The following is a 22,893-nucleotide window of genomic DNA, read 5'->3' on the forward strand; positions in this document are numbered from 1 at the left end:
ATTTATGATACAGTGATATTTCATTTTATTCATATATAACAACTTATTCAGCCATTCCCCAGGCATTGGGCATCCATTTTGCTTATAAAAAGTTCCATTATGAATATTTTTATAGTGCAAGACCTTTCTTTCTCTTTTTGACCTTTACAGCCTGTAGGGGAATGATTGAGTCAAAGTTATGAATATTTTGGTGAGTTTTCTTACATTGTCTTCCAAAATAATTGGAGCAATTCATAACTCCTCCAAGAGTGTATTAATGTCTTCCTTCAGATCCTCCTGTAATAACTATTTCCATCTTTGCCACTTTACACGTGTGTGAAGTGACATATCAGAGTAAAGTTCTTTTCATTATTCATCCTCAGTTCTTTTTATTATTGTGTTTTAGAACATTTTTATATGGTTATTGATTGCTTTTGACTGCTTAATTATTGAAGTATGGGTGAGTATAAATATGTGTATATGAGAAAATATATAATATAGGATATATAATAGCATATAATATATATGATATATAATGTTATATATAATACATAATACATTATATTGGCTATATTACTATTGTCATACATTAATATTAATATACTATGTTATATCATATATATGTACATACATATGTATACTACTTGTATACATAATATTCATATAATATTTATATAATATATCAATGTCTTGGACATCAGATAGACATAAACTTTTACAGTAGTTAGCTTTCAATTTTTTCTTTAATTTCTCAGTTTCATCAGAAAGGTGTACTAGTTATTTTCCTTTGCCATTTATTGGAATATTGTGAAGATGAATTAGCGACTTAAAATTCCGAAAAGCATTGTAAACTTTTGAAGGAAAAGACTTACTATAGATAGTGTCAATAATTTGGCTTTAGGCCAAATTCTTGCATTTCTGAAATTTCCAGTCTTTGCAAAGTAATCAGATAATATATGATCCTAAGGCTAGAGCTAAAAGTGACTTTGTTAGTCAACTCTCCACATTTTATACATTTTTACAGATAAAGAAGCTACAGCTCTTGGAGGTTGTGACTAAGATAAAAAATGTTCTTCTCTTCTTTAAAAATGTTTCATTGATGCCCTTTTTTTTCTTTTTAATATTACTATAATTTCCCACGAAGTCTTCCTCAGCCCTCCCATAATAGTATTTTCTTATAATTAGTCAAGGAAAACACATCAACACTTTGACTATGCAAAAATATATGCTTCATTCTAAACCTTTAGTCCTTCATCTCTCAACTGAAAAGTAGGACACATGCTTCTCTCTCAGTCTTTTGAAATCCTAGATAGTCACTGCACTGACCAGAATTCCAAAATCTTTAGTTGTTCTCATTTACATCTTTATGATCATTATATTAATTGTTCTTCTAGTTTTTCTTTTGCTCTGTATCTGTTCATATAAGTCTTCCCAAATTCTTCTGAATTTTTCATTTAATTTCTTAGGGCATAATAATAATCATAGGATCATAGATCTAGATTTGAAAAGGACCTTAGAAATTATAGCTTGTCTGAACTTTCCATTTTACAGATGAGAAAACTGAGACAAATAGCAGTTAAGTGATTTGCCCAGGGTCACTTAATTTGTGTTATATAAGGCAGGTTTAGGAGCTAAATATATCTGATTCTAAATCCAACAGTCTATCCACCATACAACTCAACATTTCCATTCCATTATATTGATACAGTTGATTCAGCCATTCCCCAATTGTTATGCTTTTAATATGCATGTGAATATATGTGACTATCTTTGGATTTTGGGAACCCTGGGCTATACTTCTGGAGTTTTGGTAAGTCACAAGTTCAGAAACGAAGGAGGTTAGTAAAATCATTGAGTGGGTCTAGACTGGGAAACCAGGTAGAAGAACTAGTGATTCTTCTCACCTATTAGGCTACCCATCCCATAAAATAGCATTCCCAGCTTCCCAGCTTTCCAATATGTAAAAAGTTGCTTCAGTAGGCAATGCCTATCAAACAGAACACTTTTGTATGGACTTTCCATAATTCTCAGGCAAAGTGTCTGTCTCTTTCCAGTTGAATGGTGATGGTACCCAGACATTTTGGGCACTTAGCCCAGACATTTCTTAATGTATTGCCTCCTCAGGAGTAATCCTGAGGCATAGATAAGCAGAGATAAGGACGATAGCTCAGCTATGAATGAATATAGGATGCTTTCATTTCTGGAAGGCTTCCCAGTCTGTTTGGGTTCCTGTATTTGTTTTTAGGATGGTGGTATAGTATATATGTTGATAGCCAAATAGAAAACTGAAACCAATAAAGGCAGACTTTATCATTTAGGAGGTTGGCAAACAGAGGTTGGCTTTAGATTTTTGGCAAGGCAAAAGTCCAGACAGCCACCAGATGCACCAGAGGATGTGGCAATGAGCAGAAAGATGTTTCCCTCTCTTCCACACCATCACAAGGCATATATTTAATGGAGACTACTCCTGAAAGAGTGCTAATTTTGAAAAATGAATCTTTGAAAACAGATCTATGCTGTACTATCAGGAAGAGATAAGTGCAGTAGCAAACTGTCTTATTTTGACCCCAAATCAACATTTTCTGTCCCAAAGCAATATCTAATGCTCTGCAGGGCACAATGTTCTATTTATAAACAGTATATTTTTTACTTGCAAGATTTTTTTTTAATCTGGAATCATGGATATCCTAAGGCCTAGTGGGTTTCTTTGCTCCCTTTTTGCCACTACAGTTCATCATGTTGTGATGTCAGCAGGAGAATAACCTCAGAAGTACTCTCTAGACTTACGCTCCTGAGATCAAAGTGGTATTTCTCATTTGTTGATATAAGTGCTGACAAAAGGAAAAGTACAGCCTTTAGCATCTTAGCAAAAGGAGCCCAGTGAGCAATTTAACTTAACAAGGCAATAGAGTTTTTAAGATGTATTGTGAGGGCAGGAATAATCATAATTCCTTCAAGTTACAAATTAATGTAGTCAACTGAAGCATGAGGAAAGGACACAATACAAAGGCATCCATTAAGCCAACCCCAAATGGACCTAAAACAAGGTTTCTTAGTCTTCTTTGTATCATGATATTCTTTGGAAGTTGAGTGAAGTCTATGAGCACAGAATAATGTGTTTAAGTACATAAAGTGCATAGGATTAAAAAAGAAACTTATTATATTGAAATAGTTATCAAAATATTAAGTTTTTAAAATTCACAGCTACTGGTTAAAAACCCCAGACTATGATAACAATTCCCAGGATTATACCTATTTTGGTGCAATGTAATCTATTTAATTATTGATCTCATGGAAGCACAGGTTTAATTTGAATTATAGGTATTCATAGCATCCACATAAAGTTTTGAAAGTGATTTTTAGAGATCATCTAATCTAAACCTCACAATTTACAGATGATCATAGGAGACCCAGGCAGATGCTCAAGATCACGCATATAAGAAATATTAGAAACAGAATTTTAAATCAGTGCTCATTCCACTACACATTGCACAACATTATACTTGCTCATGAATCTGGGTTAAAATGAATTTCATTTGCAAAGTAAAAACTATATACTGCTTCATATTTAGTGATATTTTCACACTTTTTAGTTCACTTTTTAGTTGAAATTTTTTCATCTAAGAAACTCAAAATTGGCAATTCAGTTCAGTCTTATAGCATAAGCAGTAACTTCCTCAAACCCAAGAAAAATAGGTGGCATTCAGGATAGTAATTGTAGTCAACTTGTCTTGGCATTCTTTCTTGTTCAATTGTTTTTCAGTCCTGTCTGACTCTTTGTGACCCATTTGGGAGTTTTATTGGCAAAGATACTGGAGTGATTTGCCATGGTTTGCCTTTTCCTTCTCCAATTCATTTTACAGATGCAACTGAGGCAATTGGAATTAAGTGGCTTTTCACCCAGCTGATAAGTGTCTGAGGCAATATTTGAATTCAGGAACACAAATCTTCCTTACTTTCAGCTCAGCCCTCTATCCAACATATCACATATCTGTTCCAGACATGATCCCTTACAACCTTGCAGATCAGTGGTGTCAAGGTACCAGACTACCACAGATGTTAATACGCAGTTGCATCAGAATAAATAAATGAAAATAATCGCCCTCCCCCTCCCCCCAAAAAAAAACAACCAATGAGTCAGATTTCATCAGATACATTTATAATATTAGGTACATAGATATATAGTTGCCTAGGTCCTCCATGGGTATAAATTAGTCTGTGGTAGTAAATTAGACACTGGGGATCTTGTTAACTCTTTAGAACCATTAGGGTAATATTTAGAGGTGTACAGTAATAATTTAGTTAAATAATACCCTTGTTAGTAAAAGGCTTTAATTCTCTTTCACAAAGCTTCCTATCTTATTTCCAGAGGCAAATTGCATGCAGTGTAGAGTTAGCTGAATGGGTTGAGCAAAAAAGAGCCAAATAACAGACTAGCTGACATAAACTACAACTTGAATTTTCCCTCAATGATTACTTACTCAGTAGTCGAATCTTGAAAGAGAGTCTTGCATAAGTTTGTCTTGCTTCCTAAAAAAAGCATTTGAGTCAGCTATCCTATTTTTCATCATCTGTATATCCAAAGACACAATTCAAGGACAAGTGGGATAACTGGCATGCTTTAGTATTAGTGAGACATACCCCTATTAATGCCTTTTCACTCATTGCCCTCCAATAAATGGGTTGTATCAAAGAAAACTAGCCAACAGAGAAGTAGCATTGTATTTTGAAAAGAAAACTAAACTTAGAGTCAATATAGACCTCGGTCTTCCTCTCCAGGTAATCATGAGCAAGTCATGTCTTTTCTTTGAACCTCACTTCCTCATCTGTAAAATGGGGATAATAATGCCTATAGAGGAAATTTTCTAGGGTTGTTATGAAAAGCAAGTGAGAAAAACCTTAAAGAGTTATATAAGAAGATGGCGGAGAGGAGGCTCACAGCTGCATAAGCTCCACGCTTTCTCTCACTATCCATTTCATTACAAGCCTCTGAATCAATGCTTGACTGAAAAAAACCCACATATAGTTACCAAGAGAAGCCATCCTTGAGATCCGCCAAGAAAGGTCTGTCTTTACTGGAGGGGTGGGGCGGTTTTAGATCGGGCGCAGGCGGCGGGCAGCGGCAGTGAGGGCACAGGAGCAGACTGGAGAGGGGGTGGGGAGTGATCGCAGCCGTCTCTGCGGGGAGAGCTTCGCTACAGGTTTGGAACCTGCAGCAAGTCAGCAGCCCAGCAGAGAAGCTAAAAACACCGGGGATGAAGAATACAACCCCAAACAGCTGGAGTCTCTCGGGACCTGGCCGCTCCCTCCCTTCTCCCCCCCCACCCCCCAGTGACTCAGCACGCTCTGGGCTCAGGCGCACACAGTCCTGCTAGTGCCTCACTGCTGCCCCCTGCAGTCTGGAGAGGAAGCTCGATAACACACCCAGCCCCCCCCCCAAAGAAAGACTCCAGTTTTTTCTGTTTTTCTTTGGTAGTTTATCTCTGATTAATAGACAGAATGAGCAAGAAGCTGAAGAGGACTTTAACCCTTGACAGCTTCTATACAGATAGAGAGCAGACTCTAAATCCTGAGGAGACTAAAAACAGGCAGTCCCCAGGTGATTCCCCAAAGGAGGAGATTGTCTGTTCCTCAGCACAGATGAACCTCATAGAAGTGATTAAAAAGGCTCTCACAAGGGAGCTAGAAGAAAAATGGGGAAAGCAGAGTGAGGCTTGGCAAAAGGAGAGGGAAGCTTGGGAAAAGGAGAGGGAGGCTTGGCAAAAGAGCCTGGAGAAGTCAGTTAAAGAGAGAGTGGATAAAGAAGTAAAATCCTTGAAAAATAGGATTAGTGAACTGGAAACAGAAAACAGCTCTCTAAAAAACAAAATTGGCGAAATGGAAAAAAATTCCACAGAACAAAAGAACTCAATTGGACAATTAGAAAAAGATTTTTAAAAGTGAGTGAAGAGAATACTTCACTGAAAATCAGAATTGAACAAGTGGAATTGAATGACTCGAGGAGACAAGAAGAATCAGTCAAGCAAATCCAAAAAAATCAAACAATGGAGAAAAATGTGAAATACCTTCTGGGGAAGACAACAGACCTGGAAAACAGATCCAGGAGAGACAATCTGAGAATCATTGGACTCCCAGAAAAAAATGATGAAAAAAAGTGCCTGGACACTATTTTCCAGGAAATTATCAAAGAGAACTGCCCAGAAGTCATAGGAACAGAGGAAAAAATAAACATTGAAAGGATTCATCGATCACCCACTGAAAGGGATCCTAAAATCAAAACACCAAGGAATATAGTGGCCAAATGCCAGAACCCTCAGATGAAGGAAAAAATATTGCAAGTGGCTAGAAAAACCCAATTCAAGTATCAAGGAGCCACAATAAGGATCACCCAGGATCTGGCAGCATCCACATTAAAAGATCGAAGGGCCTGGAATATGATATTCCGAAAGGCTAAGGAACTTGGTATGCAACCAAAAATAACTTACCCAGCGAGAATGAGCATCTTTTTCCAGGGAAGAAGATGGACATTCAACGAAGTAAGCGAATTTCATCTATTTCTGATGAAAAAACCAGAACTTAACAAAAAGTTTGATCTACAAATATAGAACTCAAGAGAAATCTAAAAAGGTAAAGATTAATCTTGGGAACTATATTTTGACTATATAGATGTATAAAGAATACATGTATACCTTGTTCTAGAAATTGATGTGGAAAGGACATTGTACCAGAAAAAGGGTAAAGTGGGGGTAGTACATCTCATGAAGAGGCATAGGAAACCTATTATATCTGAGAGAAAGAATGGAGGGGGATGAATATAGTGGGTATCTTACTGCCTTCAGAATTGGCTTTAAGTGAAAAATCTTAAGACATATTCAATCTATGGTGAAACTTCTCCCATCTCATTGAAAAGTGAGAAGGGAAAAGTGAAAAGGGAAGGAATAAGCTAAGCGGAAGGGAATACGGGAACTGGGAGGGAAAGGGGTAAGATAGGGGGAGGAACTCTAAGGCGGGGGGAGGGATACTAAAAAGGGAGGGCTGTGAGAAGCAAGTGGTGCTCACAAGCTTAATACTGGGAAGGGGGGGAAAGGGGAAAGAAGGGAGGAAAGCATAAACCGGGGTTAACAAGATGGCAAGTAATACAGAATTGGTCATTCTAACCATAAACGTGAACGGGGTAAACTCTCCCATAAAGAGGAAGCGGTTAGCAGAATGGATTAAAAGCCAGAATCCTACAATATGTTGTTTACAGGAAACACACCTGAAGCGGGGAGATACATGCAGGTTAAAGGTAAAAGGTTGGAGCAAAATCTACTATGCTTCAGGTGAAGTCAAAAAAGCAGGGGTAGCCATCCTGATCTCAGATCAAGCTAAAGCAAAAATTGATCTAATTAAAAGAGATAAGGAAGGACACTATATCTTGCTAAAGGGTAGCATGGATAATGAAGCACTATCTATATTAAACATATATGCACCAAGTGGGGTAGCATCTAAATTCTTAAAAGAGAAACTAAGAGAGCTGCAAGAAGAAATAGACAGTAAAACTATAATAGTGGGAGATCTTAACCTTGCACTCTCAGAATTAGATAAATCAAACCACAAAATAAATAAGAAAGAAGTCAAAGAGGTAAATAGAATACTAGAAAAGTTAGATATGATAGATCTCTGGAGAAAATGTAATGGAGACAGAAAGGAATACACTTTCTTTTCAGCAGTTCATGGAACCTATACAAAAATTGACCATATATTAGGACATAAAAACCTCAAACTCAAATGTAGTAAGGCAGAAATAGTAAATGCATCCTTTTCAGACCACGATGCAATGAAAATTACATTCAACAAAAAAGCAGGGGGAAGTAGACCAAAAAATAATTGGAAACTAAATAATCTCATACTAAAGAATGATTGGTGAAACAGCAAATCATAGACATAATTAATAACTTCACCCAAGAAAACGATAATAATGAGACATCATACCAAAATGTATGGGATGCAGCCAAAGCGGTAATAAGGGGAAATTTCATATCTCTAGAGGCCTATTTGTATAAAATAGAGAAAGAGAAGGTCAATGAATTGGGTTTGCAATTAAAAATGCTAGAAAAGGAACAAATTAAAAACCCCCAGTCAAACACTAAACTTGAAATTCTAAAAATAAAAGGTGAGATCAATAAAATTGAAAGTAAAAAAAACTATTGAATTGATTAATAAAACTAAGAGTTGGTTCTATGAAAAAACCAACAAAATAGACAAACCCTTAGTAAATCTGATTAAAAAAAGGAAAGAGGAAAATCAAATTGTTAGTCTTAAAAATGAAAAGGGAGAACTCACCACTAACGAAGAGGAAATTAGAGCAATAATTAGGAGTTACTTTGCCCAACTTTATGCCAATAAATTCGACAACTTAAATGAAATAGAAAAATACCTCCAAAAATACAGCTTGCCCAAACTAACAGAGGAAGAAGTAAATATCCTAAACAGTCCCATCTCAGAAAAAGAAATAGAACAAACTATCAATCAACTCCCTAAGAAAAAATCCCCAGGACCAGATGGATTTACATGTGAATTCTACCAAACATTTAAAGAACAATTAACTCCAATGTTATATAAACTATTTGAAAAAATAGGGATTGAAGGAGTCCTACCAAACTCCTTTTATGACACAGACATGGTACTGATACCTAAACCAGGTAGGCTGAAAACAGAGAAAGAAAATTATAGACCAATCTCCCTAATGAATATTGATGCTAAAATCTTAAATATATTAGCAAAAAGATTACAGAAAATTGTCACCAGGATAATACACTATGACCAAGTAGGATTTATACCAGGAATGCAGGGCTGGTTCAATATTAGGAAAACTATTAGCATAATTGACTATATCAATAACCAAACAAACAAAAACCACATGATCATCTCAATAGATGCAGAAAAAGCATTTGATAAAATCCAACATCCATTCCTAATAAAAACACTTGAGAGCATAGGAATAAATGGACTTTTCCTTAAAATAGTCAGGAGCATATATTTAAAACCATCAGTAAGCATCATATGCAATGGGGAAAAACTGGAACCTTTCCCAGTAAGATCTGGAGTGAAGCAAGGTTGCCCACTATCACCATTATTATTTAATATCGTATTAGAAACACTAGCCTCGGCAATAAGAGTCGAGAAAGATATTAAAGGAATTAGAGTAGGCAATGAGGAAACCAAACTATCACTCTTTGCAGATGATATGATGGTATACCTAGAGAACCCCAGAGATTCTACCAAAAAGCTATTGGAAATAATTCATAATTTTAGCAAAGTAGCTGGCTACAAAATAAATCCCCATAAATCCTCAGCATTTTTATACATCACCAACAAAACCCAACAGCAAGAGATACAAAGAGAAATTCCATTCAGAATAACTGTTGATACCATAAAATATTTGGGAATCTATCTACCAAAGGAAAGTCAGGAACTATATGAGCAAAATTATAAAAAAGTCTCCACACAAATAAAGTCAGACTTAAATAATTGGAAAAATATTAAGTGCTCTTGGATCGGCCGAGCGAACATAATAAAGATGACAATACTCCCTAAACTAATCTATTTATTTAGTGCTATACCAATCAGACTTCCAAGAAAATATTTTATTGATCTAGAAAAAATAACAACAAAATTCATATGGAACAATAAAAAGTCGAGAATCTCAAGGGAATTAATGAAAAAAAAATCAAATGAAGGTGGCCTAGCTGTACCTGATCTAAAATTATACTATAAAGCAGCAGTCACCAAAACCATTTGGTATTGGCTAAGAAATAGATTAGTGGATCAGTGGAAAAGGCTAGGCTCACAAGACAGAATAGTCAATTATAGCAATCTAGTGTTTGACAAACCCAAAGCCCCTAACTTCTGGGAAAAGAATTCATTATTTGATAAAAACTGCTGGGATAATTGGAAATTAGTATGGCAGAAATTAGGCATGGACTCACACTTAACACCATATACCAAGATAAGATCAAAATGGGTCTATGACCTAGGCATAAAGAACGAGATTATAAATAAATTAGAGGAACATAGAATAGTTTATCTCTCAGACTTGTGGAGGAGAAAGAAATTTGTGACCAAAGATGAACTAGAGACCATTACTGATCACAGAATAGAAAATTTCGATTACATCAAATTAAAAAGCCTTTGTACAAATAAAACTAATGCAAACAAGATTAGAAGGGAAGCAACAAACTGGGAAAACATTTTCACAGTTAAAGGTCTGATAAAGGCCTCATTTCCAAAATATATAGAGAACTGACTCAAATTTATAAGAAATCAAGCCATTCTCCAATTGATAAATGGTCAAAGGATATGAACAGACAATTTTCAGAGGATGAGATTGAAACTATTACCACTCATATGAAAGAGTGTTCCAAATCATTATTGATCAGAGAAATGCAAATTAAGACAACTCTGAGATACCACTACACACCTGTCAGATTGGCTAAGATGACAGGAAAAAATAATGATGAATGTTGGAGGGGATGCGGGAAAACTGGGACACTAATGCATTGTTGGTGGAGTTGTGAACAAATCCAACCATTCTGGAGAGCAATCTGGAATTATGCCCAAAAAATTATCAAACTGTGCATACTCTTTGATCCAGCAGTGTTTCTATTGGGCTTATATCCCAAAGAAATACTAAAGAAGGGAAAGGGACCTGTATGTGCCAAAATGTTTGTAGCAGCCCTGTTTGTAGTGGCTAGAAACTGGAAAATGAATGGATGCCCATCAATGGAGAATGGCTGGGTAAATTGTGGTATATGAACGTTATGGAATATTATTGTTCTGTAAGAAATGACCAGCAGGATGAATACAGAGAGGACTGGCGAGACTTACATGAACTGATGCTAAGTGAAATGAGCAGAACCAGGAGATCATTATACACTTCGACAACGATGTTGTATGAGGACATATTTTGATGGAAGTGGATTTCTTTGACAAAGAGACCTGAGTTTCAATTGATAAATGATGGACAAAATCAGCTACACTCAAAGAAAGAACACTGGGAAACGAATGTAAACTATCTGCATTTTTGTTTTTCTTCCCGGGTTATTTCTACCTTCTGAATCCAATTCTCCCTAAGCAACAAGAGAACTGTTCGGTTCTGCAAACATATATTGTATCTAGGATATACTGCAACATATCCAACATATAAAGGACTGCTTGCCATCTAGGGGAGGGGGTGGAGGGAAGGAGGGGAAAAAAAAATCGGAACAGAAACGAGTGTCAATATAAAGTAATTATTAAATAAAAAATTTAAAAAAAAAGAGTTATATAAATGTCAGCTATTTTTTTCAGATAAAAAGATGGTTTATATCTGACTGTAATGGTTCCAGTACAACACTATGCCAATTACAACACCACTAATAACAACAATAAACATTTATATAGCACTTATTATGTGCCAGTCATTGGGCTAGGTGCTTTACAAATATTATTTCCTTTGATTCTCACAACCTTGTGAGGTAGGTGCTGTTATTACTCTCATTTTATAGGAACGAAATTAAACAGAGTTAAGTGACTTGCCCAGGGTTACACAGCCAGATTTGAACTGACAGTCTGTCTACTACTCCACTTAGAAGAGAAAGGCAAATTTCATTAATATAATAGGTAAGGGATGAATTATTTATCCCCTTAGTCACTCTTGTATAGGAATGAAATAATTGAAACTATGTATGTATGTATCTATGTATATGATATGAGAGTCAAGTTTCTAAGATTCTTGAGGCACCATAGCCACCACTGCTTACTACTCACATTTCTTCCCCCTGCCCTGTGATGCTACTTTCTTACTGAATTTTTCTTATAATGTTACAGTTTAATCCATACATTTAATCAGGACACCTAAAAGACAAGTAAATGGAAGAAAAGATTTAGCTGGCCACAGGACAGGTTTTCTGCTCATGAGTATTTCCAGAAATTAGCACGTGGGCACTTCTAAAAGCTTAGCATCTGTGCATGGCGAGAGTTTTTGGCCAAACCTTTCCCATTTCTAGATTTTCCTTCCTGTTGAGGGCACTGACATCTACCATATATGTATCTTGTATTTGCCAGTTTGTTTATTTATATGTTATCTTGTCCATTATAATGTAACCTCTCTCACTCTCATTCTCTCCCCACACCCCAGCAGAAACCATGTTTTGCTTTTCTTTATGTCCTCAGTATTTAGTTCAAGTCTGATACACAGCCAATTCCTAATAAAAGCTTGTTGATTAACTCATCTGCTATGTCATGATTGTTATCTAGCCCAAACTACCTAGAGGAGGAAATCCTTCTAAAACATGTCAGATGGATGGTTATTCAACTTTCTTTCTAAAATATTGATGTCTATAAATTCTCATGTACCTTCTGAAACAAATTTCTTTGCAAGCCTCTCATCAATGTTTGTTGAATGTCTAAGTGACACTTTCTTTGTTCTTTCAGGGATTTCAGAACCAAAAGGAGACTTAGAGATCACAGAATCCAGTTTTATTTATAAGAAAACTGGCTTGAAGAGGTACAGTGACCTGTCTAAAGTCAAATAGGTAAATCTATTCAAATACAGATTTTCTGAGTCAAAATCTAAGTTTCATTCTTCTATGACATTCTGTTTCCCTACCATATACAATTAGAATTTACTATCCCACTTTCTGCCATCTTTTTGACTGAAATACATATATGGAAGGAATGTATTAATAATAATAACTAATATTTATATGGTGCTTTAAGATTTATAGAGTATTTTGTGAATATTATTTCCTTTGATTCTCACAACCTTGTGAGGTAGGTGCTGTTATTACTCTCATTTTATAGGAACGAAATTAAACAGAGTTAAGTGACTTGCCCAGGGTTACACAGCCAGATTTGAACTGACAGTCTGTCTACTACTCCACTTAGAAGAGAAAGGCAAATTTCATTAATATAATAGGTAAGGGATGAATTATTTATCCCCTTAGTCACTCTTGTATAGGAATGAAATAATTGAAACTATGTATGTATGTATCTATGTATATGATATGAGAGTCAAGTTTCTAAGATTCTTGAGGCACCATAGCCACCACTGCTTACTACTCACATTTCTTCCCCCTGCCCTGTGATGCTACTTTCTTACTGAATTTTTCTTATAATGTTACAGTTTAATCCATACATTTAATCAGGACACCTAAAAGACAAGTAAATGGAAGAAAAGATTTAGCTGGCCACAGGACAGGTTTTCTGCTCATGAGTATTTCCAGAAATTAGCACGTGGGCACTTCTAAAAGCTTAGCATCTGTGCATGGCGAGAGTTTTTGGCCAAACCTTTCCCATTTCTAGATTTTCCTTCCTGTTGAGGGCACTGACATCTACCATATATGTATCTTGTATTTGCCAGTTTGTTTATTTATATGTTATCTTGTCCATTATAATGTAACCTCTCTCACTCTCATTCTCTCCCCACACCCCAGCAGAAACCATGTTTTGCTTTTCTTTATGTCCTCAGTATTTAGTTCAAGTCTGATACACAGCCAATTCCTAATAAAAGCTTGTTGATTAACTCATCTGCTATGTCATGATTGTTATCTAGCCCAAACTACCTAGAGGAGGAAATCCTTCTAAAACATGTCAGATGGATGGTTATTCAACTTTCTTTCTAAAATATTGATGTCTATAAATTCTCATGTACCTTCTGAAACAAATTTCTTTGCAAGCCTCTCATCAATGTTTGTTGAATGTCTAAGTGACACTTTCTTTGTTCTTTCAGGGATTTCAGAACCAAAAGGAGACTTAGAGATCACAGAATCCAGTTTTATTTATAAGAAAACTGGCTTGAAGAGGTACAGTGACCTGTCTAAAGTCAAATAGGTAAATCTATTCAAATACAGATTTTCTGAGTCAAAATCTAAGTTTCATTCTTCTATGACATTCTGTTTCCCTACCATATACAATTAGAATTTACTATCCCACTTTTCTGCCATCTTTTTGACTGAAATACATATATGGAAGGAATGTATTAATAATAATAACTAATATTTATATGGTGCTTTAAGATTTATAGAGTATTTTGTGAATATTATTTCATTTGATGCTTACAACTCTGGGAAGTTGATTTGAGTCTCACAACTTTGCTATCATTATCCCTATTTTACAAATGAAGAAATAGAGGCAGCCAGAGGTTAAATGACTTGCTTAAGATCATATAACACAAACGTCTGAGGCCAGATTTGATTTCAGATTTTCCTGACTTTGGTTATGAGGGTTTTGTCTATTTTGCCACAAAAGGCCCCTTATTCCCTCATGCCAAGGCCAAGGGGCCTCAGATTTGCAGAATTCCTTGCTGTAGACGTTTTGGTTTTTGTTTTGCTTTTTTAAAGTTACTATTATTATTGTTTGTTCTTTGTTCTTGAAGAGGACCATAACAGCAGGAAGGTAATGTCATGATATGAAAATAAATTGGATTTAAGTGACAAAGGACTGTGCAAAGTCACCTGCCTCACTTTCACCTCCAGAGCCATTTGGGTCCAGTGGCCAGATATAGATCCGGATGACTGAAGATGGCCCTGGATGAAATGGGAGACCTTGCCTTTTTAAACTAAGATCTCTGTTTGACTGAGACCACACCCATTCAGTGATTAAGGCTAGATAGCAACTGAGGCCTTTTTCACCTAGACCAAAAAGGAAAAAAAAAGGAAAAAAAAGGGAGAGACTAAATAAATAAATAAACCAATGAATGAATCTGGAAGGAGAAGATGCTTAGGATTTCTGACCGAAACAGAAATAATTGCTAATTACATTCAAGTTGAATCCATCAGAACCCAATCAACGACAAAATGGGCCTTGGCCTAGTACCTATTGGTGGTCAAATAGAATCAGATCAGTTTTGATTTAAGACCTGGTCCTTAAAAAAGAAATCTAGCCAGTAAACCCTGTTTTTCAGCAATAGGACAAGCTCTTGATCTCATCAACTTCCCTACAGTTTCTCTGAGGCTCAAAAATGTTGTGTGTGGAGTCTGCAGAAATGTAGAAGAGCCTCCAGCATGACATAATGCTCCAAAATTTCCCCCAGGGTAAGTGGAGTAACAATTATTCAGGCTTCCATTTGACCCTCATTTTGGAGTACTGAGAGCCAAGGGTGTGCCTCCCCAGAATTCTTTTGCAAATATCTTGTACATGATATGCATGAGTATTTTAAAAATCATTAATTTCCATTAAGATAATCTTCCCTTTGATTGTGTGTTATAAATTAGGAATCTACATGAAATAAGTTGAGCTGTATCAGTAGGCTTCAAAACCTAAAATCACCAAGCAGGATATTATTGCCTTCTCTGTGTGTCTCTCTCTCTCCTTCTCTGTCTCTGTCTCTCTGTCTTTGTTTCTCTGTCTCTGTCTCTCTTTCTCTCTCACATACACACATACATACACACTTACACATTCTTATGGTTTGTTTGGATTCCAACAAGAAACTCTGAAAAGTTCTTTGGGTTGCTGCTGTCTCTATATGTACATGTGCATACATACACACAAACACACACACATATATATAGGGGTGTGTGTGTATGTGTATATATATATATATATGTATATATATATACACATACACACACACCCCTATATATATGACCCAGCAGTGACCATTCTCTCAAGGACATGAATGCCAAGTGTTTTCCAACTCCAGTAATTTAAAAGTTTTGTGGAAGTGCAAAAAATCTCCTTAGTTTTTCTACTGGGGATTCCTATTTATAATTATACTATGCTACTGTTTTGTTAGGCAGATTGGAATGATTATCATAAGTTCTGCAAAGGTCAGCAACATTGTTTTCAATCCAAATTCTTTATGTAGTACTTTTGGGGGATAGCATGTTCCTATTCTTTGGCTCATCCCATTGAGCAGTTAACTAATTCTATGCTTTTACTCAAGAAATAAAATTCAGTATACAATGGAAAGCTTTCCATCTCTTATACTGCCCTATTCTCTCCTACCACCATGGGGTGAGTGGGCTCCCAGGCTCTCCTCATTTCAATCCATCCTCCACTTAAGCTGCCAAAATAATCTTCCTAAAACCCAAGTCTGACCACATCACCCTCCTAGTCAATCAAATCCAGTGTAGCTCTCTATTACTTCCAGGATTTGGCTTTTAAAGCCCTTTATAGCCTGGTACCTTCTTAATTTTCCAGGACTCTCTGACACCACTCTCCTTAAAATTCTTCACATCTTTTTTTCTGATTTTCCTTGCCTAACTCTCGGCATTTTCACTGGGTGTCCATCTACGCCTAGATCTTTCTTCTTCCACTTTTCTGCCTCCTGGCTTCCATGATTTCTTTCAAGTTCCAGCTAAAATCACCTTTAAGAAGTTTTTCCCTGCCTCTTGTTTAGCTAGCGCCATCCCTCTGAGGTTACTTCCAAGTTTTTCTGTAACAATATTGTTTTGTACATAGTTAGTTACTTACATGTTCTCTCCCTGAATCTGATTGTGAGCTTTTAGACAGCAGAGAGGGGCTTGTTTTTGTTTTTGTTTTTGTTAATTTTATTTCTCACCACCACCATCACCACCCCAGTCTCCATTGCTTAGCACGGTGCCTGACGCACAACAGGAATTTTTAAAATGCTTTGATTAAACTTGCTGCCTCTAGAATTGAAAACCCAGGTTCAAATCTTTATTATATTACTAACTTGTATGAACTTGGATAGTCACTTAATCTGTCTGGGCCTCAGTTCTTTTATCTGTAAAATGAGGGGGTTGAACTAAGTGGCTTCTTAACTTCCATCTAGTTCTAAATCAATGAATCATTGGGATACATAGTGATTCTTAGTGGCCCAGGGGCTTGGAGAAAGATATACTCAAAATGTAAATAGGAAACTATCCTACTATTCCACCCCTTCTACAAAGTGAGCATTACATTCAATCTCCTATACATCTAAATTGCTGGGGTCATGGAACTCTGGGAGTATTCCCTGGGGTTTTCAGAGCTTGCTTTGGTCATGAGACTATGTTTTCCTTTTTGCTTGGTCAACTAAAAATCCACCACAGCCAACTAAAAAAAATCCACTATTACTGTTTCTCTCTTCCTCCCCCTCCTTCACCCCCTACCAATTCCCAAGGGAATAAGTGAATGGAGATGGGCAACATGTCTCTTCCACAAAGTGTCCAACTCTAGTTCTTTCTGAGTCAGGAAGAAAAGAAATTGTTTCATGGCTATTTGTAGGTAGCCATGTTGTATTGATCAAAATAATGAATTGGTCATTCTTGATCACAAGAACTCTGACTTCACCAGTTAGCAAGGTGTCCTCCCCTGTAGCTCCATCGTTCCTTTGCTAAGATAAGTTTATGTATTACACTTTTTTTAAGCAAAAAGAGGCTAGTTCTGATTTCTTCTAAGGACTAATTATATATTGTGCTTCTGCCTGAATGTAAACTATCTTTAACTTTTCCAGTAAGAACTCCACACATACACTGTGTTAGTTAGTCACTTAAGGGGATGCAAGAGAAATATAAAACCTGCCTTCAAATAGCTTATGATCTTTGTGGGGAGCCAGATCATATGTTCCCAGAAACAACAGGGAATCAGAAGAACATAAAACAATAAAACATCTGCATGTCCAGATAATAAGTGTAAGCTTTTTCAAGACATTCCCTCTCCCAAAGAGGTTCTTAGACAGAGAGCTGACAAACTTTAGAGGACATCTTGAGCTAAATGTCCTTATGTTACAGATAAAGAAAACATGATAAATATTGCAGTGGATTTCCCCTGAAGGTGTTAGAGGAATGCATTGTTAACAGCAGCCAAGCTCTGCCTAATGGGTGTCAGTATATATTTGGCCTATGTGTGAAATGTGGGTGCTAGGATGTGATAGATCAGCTCACTGTGATTCTCTAAACAATCTCTATAGATATATGTCATCAAAAATGTGTGAAGGATTGAAGAGATTGATCACAGAGGCCTGGTTGGGCCCATGTTTGCCATGTTCTCCTTTAGTTGATTATTTCTCTTAGACAAGTCTCATGTGATGTTTGTTTCTAATAAATATTCTTACTGACCAGCAAATGACGTTTTACTTCATACCAAGAAGATAAAAACATCAGCTTTGCATCAGGGTTAACCTGAAGTTCCCCATCATATTACTGCAGTCTCCCAGGATCTTGAAGAAAAGAGGCAGTAAGACCTAAAATCATTCAAGTGGTGAATTTAAAATAACTTTGAAAAAAAGCCTTATTTCTTCCTTCAATGATCAGTTTTTAAGATCAGTTGGGAATTGTTAGATTGGAGTAAAATTTGAGCAGGTCTGATTGTAGGGGAAAGTTGTGGTTTCTTAATGTTTAAAGAATGAAATATTTAAACAATGAAATAAGCTTTTTTTCTTCTCATTTTTCCTTCATTACAAGAGACAGTTCTCTGACTAGAGGAAAACATAAGGTGATGTAAAAATAAAAAAATCAATATAATTCATATTAGTGGAGTTTTTAAGGAGCAAAAGATATTTAAAAGTATGACTATTGCCTCTGGTACACATGGGTGAGTTTTGTAGGGAAATAAAAATTTTTTCAAGCCAAAAGTTTTTCTTTTTACTATCTTTTCAAGACCGAATGACTAAATGGACTTTGAGGGAAAATTACAAAGCATTTTCTTAAAGCCTATAAAAATTCCATACATAGCTTAAATGTAATGTTAAGAATGTTAACTTAAATGTTGTAATTGCTTAGTGGAAAAATGTGCTGAGGTAGATTAACCCATAATGTAATTCTTTATTTTAAACATTTTCATGTGGTGTCTTCATTACTTTTTTATACAGAACAAATATTTGTTAAGCACCTTTATGTTTAACACATCTATGTGCTTTTGTACTCTATCCCTGAAGTACACATTCATCTCTTGAAATCTTTGTCTTGATCCATATTCCATCTTCTACAGAAAGACTTTTCCCTTCAGTCTGGATAATTCCTTCTCACTTCAAATTAACAAGTATACACAAACATACATATATATACATACATACACATACACATGTTATATGTTGTGTTCACACGATTAAATGTAATAGGGCAGGACTCTTTTTGTTCTTTCTTTATATATTCAAAACCTATCCTATCTCCCTTGACATATAAATGCTTAATAGATGTTTATTGAAAACTTTGGATAGAAAATGGCATCTATCTTCAGAAAAAAAAAAAAACTATGGAGGCTGAATATTGTATTGAAGTTTGCTATTTTCACCATTTTTTTCTTTTGTTTTTTCTTTCTCATTTTTCCTTTTGTTCTGATTTTTCTTTCCCAATATGACTCATATGGAAATATGTTAAAAATGAACGTATGTATATAACCTATATCAGATTGCTTGCTAGTATATCGAGGGAGGTGGTCAGGGAGGGAAAGAGAAAAAAATTGGAACTCAAAATCTTAATTTTTAAAAAATAGATATTTATTGGATTGGACTGGATTTTATTTCTCATGGTAGGAAATACAAAGGCAAATAAAGCAGAATAAATGCTTCCCTATGAGATTTCATTTTAGTGAAGAGAATAACATTTTACTATGTCTTCATTATTTCAGGAGGTCTGTATTATCATTAATATTGATATTGATATCAATATTCCCTCTGCCAATGAAGACTGAAAATCCTCCACATTAGAAAATGATCTCCAAGGGTTCCTCTGGCCAAAAGAGTTAATCACCTAGTAGTCAACCTTTTTATGGTTACTACTGAATGATAGAAAGAACACTAAATTTGAGATCAGAAAGCCTAAGTTCAAATTAGCCTCTTTCTTCTTATGTGACTTAGAGCAAGCATTTAAACTTTTTCAGCAATTGTTTCCCCATGTGTAAATGAGTGAGTCCAGAGATCCCTTCTCTAAATGTGTGATCTCACAATCCTCTGAGAAAGTAATGGTCCTCAGACAACGAAACATTAGCAGGCTCATATATAATCAAGTCTTTTTTTGGCTTGATGTGGTCCAGTGGAATTGGATTCTCTTGTTATGGACCAAGGCTCACCTCCAGGTCCCAGTAAGGAATAAAAGAAAGGTTTTCATGTAAGCAGGGAAATCTTCTAATGACAGTCATGGCTCACATTCAGATGCTATGCTTATAGAATTTTATAAGGTAAAATTATCGCAGTATTCCCATCATCAGCTGCATTTAGCTAGTGCCATCCCTCTAAGGGTTACTTCCAAGTTTTTCTGTAACAATATTGTTTTGTACATAGTTAGTTACTTACATGTTCTCTCCCTGAATCTGATTGTGAGCTTTTAGACAGCAGAGAGGGGCTTGTTTTTGTTTTTGTTTTTGTTTATTTTATTTCTCACCACCACCACCATCACTACCCCAGTCTCCATAGCTAGCTGATGGACATAACAGAATCCAAAACTCAAGTCTTGTTCCTCAAGTCTAATACTTTTTTCTGAAACACCATACCACAAATATACATATAACTATAAGACAAAATAGAAAGTGATAAGAATAAATAGATATTCTATGTAGAGGTGTAGAGGATGGGGAAACTGTCCTTAAAGTTTTGGGTCAAGTTCTGCCACTGATGAGGACTAAAAATCCTCATCAAAAAATGTGTGACGGGGAGCCTCGGAAACCTCAAATAAAACATCATAGATCTAAAGCAGGGAGGGAGTGTAAAGACCACCTAAAGCAGGGCTTCCTAAACTTTTTTCCCTATGTGACCCTTTTTCACCTGAGAAATTTTACATGACTCTGGGCATATAGGTATGCAAATAAATCATTTATTGATAATAAATCGTAATTTCATGACCCCCACATTCAGTTATGGGACCCTGTATGGACTTATGAGCTAATTCTAGACCAATTGATTCATATTCTTGATTATAAGTTACAGATGAGTTGCTGATCTGTGTCAGTAGGGGGCGTTTTCAAATGTAAAGTACTTTGAAATGTTCCACATCAAATAAAGTCATTAAAAAAAAAAATGTTGCAGACCAAGTCTTACAGAATATTGGAAGAGGGAAAGATCACTTTCTGAAAACTGTTATGTTTTTATATGATTCACATTTTTAGTTTGCCAAGCAAATTCTTTGCTGTTGTTGACCATGGGATGATAGTAATTATCATTAATTTACTTTTAAAGCTAAAAAAAAATGAGGACAAAACTGATTTGATCATATTAACTAAATTGACTAGAACTAATAGCTAAATTAAATCAGAAAATTAACCATCATTTCTCAATTTGATAAAAACCAGTTCTATGTGGGTGTGTCCAAAGCCTGTAATACAATCATTTCACTAGAATTCAAGGGGATTGACACTTAATCCAGTTCTCAGTCTCTCTGGACACATTTCTTAGATCACATTTTCCTATGGAAATATTCATACGGGAACTTTTAGTATTTTCAGGCCTTGGAACAGTTATGCTATGCTTGCCTTTTAGAAAAAAAAAAATACATTGTAGAAACATCTTTTCCTTTTCCATGCTTGAGAGGTGGGTCATTACAGATGTATGTCAGTTGAATTTTGCTTAATTTTTTGTTACTAGGGATGATTCATTGAGGAGGGTACAGGGAAATAATTTTATCATTCTTTTAAAAGATATTAATTTAACTTGAAAAAATACACATATTATGAGGCCCACCATCCCATACCTAAAAGGTTCAATTTTGAACTCCCATAAGAAATCAAAAAAGTTAGAGCAAAGAGTCAGGAGAATGGGCTAGCTTCTTATTCCCAAAATCCCTTCAGCTTTCTGCAGTTCCTATGTAGTTGGAGCTCAGAGTTTTGATGGAGAAACAGTATGGTAGAGGAGTCAGAAGAAATGAGATCAAAATATTCATTCACACTACATATTATATCAAAGCTCTTGAAGTAAATTTCATTGTAATATATTGAGGGCATGCCCACCAACCAATCCTGCTGAACAACTTGGAGAATATTCACTTGGCATGGCCTTTTGTAACAAAATACACAGGTAACTGTAAGTCATCATATTGAAGAGTGCAGTAGCCTGTTGGGTGACCCAAAAGTCTTAGTTTTCTGTTACAAAAAAAGCTTAAAAGGAAACTTGGATTTTGGGAACATATGTGATATATAATTAAATGTTTATTTACTTACATAATATATATGTATGCACACACATATATGCATAAATGTGTGCTTAAGTATATTGTATACACATGTATATGTGTGTAGCACAACCAAGCTAAGGAATCATTCTATTTTAAGGATAAAAAGATAGAAAGAGCACAAGAGACCAACTTGACTACTTATCATCTATGGAACCTTGTCACTTCACTTCTACAATACTTCATCTCTCTAATACTCAGTTTCTTCTTCTGTAAAATAAGAAAGGTTGGGCAAGGCTCTTTAAGGATCAGCGCTAACATCTTTGGATCTCTCTTTCTAGTCCCTTGGATGCTCATCTTACACTTGGTTCAGCATTGCCCCTTCCTCCTTTTTGATGCATGCAGTGCCAATAACAATTCATTTTTACATAACAAATTAGGTTGGCAAAGCACTTTACGTACACTGTCTCATTTACCTTTGTGAGGTGCCGCTTGGAAAGGACACTGGACTCTGAATACCTGGCTTTGAATCCACTCCATCACTCGCTGGCTGTGTGTGAGCATCCGCTGCCTGAGCCTAGACCCTCATTCTGTGCTCTTCTTGATTCTTGCAGAAGGAATAAAATGGTAACAGTCAGAGTTAAGCACGGCTTACAGGATGGAAATGAGCAGTGCAGAGGATAACAAAAGAGAAAACTGCAAAAGAGAAAGATGACATCAGAGAAATGTATTGTCAGAAAAAGCTGATTATGTGGTGAGAACAAGAGATAACCACTAGCCAGCCTGTGTGCCTCAGAGGTATCACACAATGTCAGCACAGTGGCCCCTTCTGGTTAACTTACATCAAGACTGAACAAGACTCAGGCAGGATAACTAGGTAAGGATGAATTGCAATCTGCATAATTGG

General features: G+C 35.9%; 1 protein-coding gene and 1 long non-coding RNA gene across 6 annotated transcripts in view; one reads left to right on the forward strand and one right to left on the reverse strand.

The window, feature by feature from the left end:
* LOC127554555 (uncharacterized) overlaps positions 1 to 22,558 on the reverse strand; it is a 40,048-nt gene extending 17,490 nt beyond the window's left edge. Inside the window, exon 1 of the long non-coding RNA XR_007952009.1 lies at positions 22,463 to 22,558. This is a non-coding gene — a long non-coding RNA (uncharacterized LOC127554555). The remainder of the gene's footprint in view (positions 1 to 22,462) is intronic.
* Positions 1 to 22,893, forward strand: part of WIPF1 (WAS/WASL interacting protein family member 1) — a 173,278-nt gene that overhangs the window by 51,714 nt on the left and 98,671 nt on the right. For 3 of the 5 annotated variants that reach the window (XM_051986176.1, XM_051986175.1, XM_051986181.1), the window contains exon 2: positions 12,436 to 12,536. The gene's annotated coding sequence lies outside the window, so the exon portion shown is untranslated. Of the gene's footprint in view, positions 1 to 12,435; positions 12,537 to 13,732; positions 13,834 to 22,893 lie in introns of all 5 variants that reach the window. The other 2 variants (XM_051986177.1, XM_051986180.1) reach the window with 1 other exon arrangement.

This window comes from Antechinus flavipes, chromosome 3 (genome assembly GCF_016432865.1).
Source record: "Antechinus flavipes isolate AdamAnt ecotype Samford, QLD, Australia chromosome 3, AdamAnt_v2, whole genome shotgun sequence".
NCBI lineage: Eukaryota > Metazoa > Chordata > Mammalia > Dasyuromorphia > Dasyuridae > Antechinus > Antechinus flavipes.